The sequence below is a fragment of the Pygoscelis adeliae genome, unplaced genomic scaffold, assembly GCF_000699105.1.
Source record: "Pygoscelis adeliae isolate BGI_AS28 unplaced genomic scaffold, ASM69910v1 Scaffold16, whole genome shotgun sequence".
Taxonomy (NCBI): Eukaryota; Metazoa; Chordata; class Aves; order Sphenisciformes; family Spheniscidae; genus Pygoscelis; species Pygoscelis adeliae.
The window spans coordinates 1,257,031-1,260,307 of NW_008825162.1; positions in this window are offsets into that span (position 1 = coordinate 1,257,031).

Below are 3,277 nucleotides of genomic sequence, written 5' to 3' on the forward strand. Positions count from 1 at the left end.
GGGGAAGTCCCCCCCCCGCTGCCGCCCCCCGGCTGGGAGAGACGGCGCGATTGGAAGGGAGCCGTGGCGCTCCGTGGGGGCGGGGCTGCCCCGCCCCGCTCCGCCTCCGGCGCGCGCTGCATCCGTATCCCAGCAACGGTTTTCCTCACAACTTCTTGTCGAAATACCTTAGGGTTAGTGGAGAATGGGCGCAGAAGATTGGATTCAAGGTGTAACGACTGGTAAGGAATATTTACACAATTACACCACTACGATGCCACGTACACCGGGTTTAAAGTATTTGTATAACTTCTGTGCGGTTTATTACTCGATCATGGAAACGTAGGTGTGAACACGAAAGACATGTATGAGACTAAGAGGTGGCGTGTCCTGAGAAAACAACTCCTGGACATCGCAGCTTATGGACAGGTAGACGAGGGGTCTGATGTTCTGTTACCTCCCCAACGCAGCATCAGGAACACGTAATGAGGAGCAGAAAAGAAGAAAAAAAAAAAAAAAAAAGGAGGGGAAAAAAGGGAAAATAAGAAAAAAAAGGAAAAAGAAAAAAGAAAAAAGAAAACGAGAACAAAGAAAAAAGAGCTATTATCGTGACACTAACTTAACAGGTTTAGTGAAACTTAATATTGAAGTGTTGTATATTGTCTTTTGTAACAGATTGTGTTTAAAGCAAATGGAAAATTCAAAATTCCATTAAGCAGTAATAACGATACCACAATGCATTTCATACATGCAAAAGAACAGGAGAACCCCGTAACAGATTAGATTAGAGTTACAGACAAATATCCTTTCTCAAGGGGTTGCCAGTTGCTGGTATTTAGGAAGGAGTCTAAAAAACAGTATGTGGGCAGAGCAATCACATTCCAGTCCACGGCTTCTTAAGCTAGAATTTGCTTTTAGACCAGAGTGTTTAAAAAGCACTAGTGAAAATTAGCAGTGTGCAGTTTTCTACCTCTGTTTAAGCCATTTATGCCTTTCTCTTCCGAAACATCTTATAGAAATAATTTCCTTTATTTACCTGTTTATCAAATGAGAAAGAATTACTTTGTTTTGTACCTCATCCATATGCACCCTGAGGCAAGTTGAGACCTATATACAGTTAGAAGCAAGTTTGCATAATACTACATGCGCAACAGAGAAAAAAGTCAAAAGCTACTTAATTGTAGTAGAAAGTGGGGTTTTAAGATGTAATTTACATTTGGATACTTTTCAACAATGTTATATTTGGGGTAAAAATCTTAATTTAGATGCACATACTGAATTCAGTATAAGAAATCATCAATGACAGGGTTTTATGGCAAATGCAGGTGCAAACAGCACAATTCAGTCTTGGTTCAGCTATATTCAAACATAACCTATTTTATTGGGCAGATACCTTGTCAGTCGAGAGCTCACATGCCTGAAGAAGATCTTCTATGATTATGTCTATGGTTTGGTAATTTATCTGGCCTTGAGACCCTTGAACCTGATAAAAACTGGTAGACAATGATATGAGGGTAGAAAAATCTCTCCTCATTAGTTTGCTGATTAGAATTTTTTAAACTTTCCTGAAGAACCTGCTTGACTTTTGAGGAAGAAAAGATTCCTTGTTCTTTTTTGCAGTAAGGTTTTTTTCCCAAAGCTTTCAGATATTTGTTAAATAAAGATGAAAAAAAGGTAGGCCTATACTGTAGTCACTGCAGTATAGCATAGACATATGCAAACTACTTTGAAAATCAAATTGTTAATTTTATTTAGAAAGTGCAATTATTAATCGAATATGAAAAGCTTTAAAAGAATATTAGCACTTGCAATTAAAAGCCAAATTAACAATTTTATTTCTACCAGGCTGCAGATGCTAGTCCTTTTCTCTCTTCCTTACCCCAGTCTTCTGGTACTGCACACATTCCTCCACTCAGCCCCATACGTGAATTCCTCTGCCCCATTCCTACCTGGCCTGACCCAGGGCCTGCTGTCTCACAAGCGGAGAGGCTGAGTCCTAAAAGTATCCAAAGGAGACAAAAAAGGATCAGGAAAATGAACGTGCTTTTGCTTCAGCATACTCTGTCAATCTCTGGACATACTTTCTGCCAGCCTCTCCCCTTTGCTTCTACATGTTAAATCCTACACATTAAATCTATAGCTTCATGCTAAACCAAAGCTGATCAACATCAGTACTTTAAACCTGCTGGTTTGGACAACGGCGGCATTGAAGCATTGTTTCAGACTTTATTGCAAAATTGCCTCCCAAGAAACTCGGCAAGGACCTGGACACATGCCGAGTTCTGTGGTGCAACACCTCAACACCTACCAGGCAGAGCAAGAGCACTTCATAGCTCAACTGGCTGAAACAATAGCAGCTGTCTAGTAAAAATACCTGAAAAATTCAGTTTAGTGTCCTGGGTCTGTCTTCTCCTCTCACATGACTCATCTTCTGTAAGCTCATGCTTTAATTTCTGCTGGCTTCCTAACTACTAGAGAATTTTCAGTTTTGCTATCATAATCTATTCGCCCACCATTGTGACCCTAGAAATACCAGAGGATTTGCTCCTTAAATAGTAAAACTCTTGTCCTATTCAGTTAAGCTCTAGGTTTCAAGAATCCTTTTCTTTTTGTTCTTCTGTTTGCTGCAACTCTTCTGGTAGACTGCCAGTCTATAATTCAGTCAGCACATTTTCGTAATTTTGAATGCTTCTTTTCTACCTTTACCTAATTTCTTTGTTTATGGCTCATTGCCTGAAATTCCTGGATGTGACATGCAAGTTAGCTGCTTTATACTGCTGTTACTCATGTTGAAAAACCTTGAAGTATTCTTAGGGGACAGATACTGTAGTGTTATATTACTTCAAGAATGATAACAACTTTAAATTAAATTACATGCCTGGAGGGGAAATACAAATGTAGGAAACAGAGAGAGGAAAAGTTCCTCATTATGACTCCTTCAAAATGCTTAAGTAAAATGGGAGTCATTGCAAAATCCAACATAAAAAAAATCTCCTGGATATACTAAGGTATTATTATACACAGGTCAGTAATACAGAGAAGTTATTATAGAGGTATACTCAGAATAAAAGATTGCAAAGAGATGTCAGTGAGGGATAAAAATAATAAATTGAGAAAAAATTCCCCAGTAATCTCAGGCTTTTGATCAACAATATGGTTCCTTGATCCCCAACAAGGGCATATTAATGCCTTCCTGTTGAGTTAGATTTGCTGCAGTTCCTTGATGAGTTAGGCACAAATGAGTATTTTTTTCTAAACTATTGTACATCTTTGGAAAAGAAAATGCAGCTTACCATTT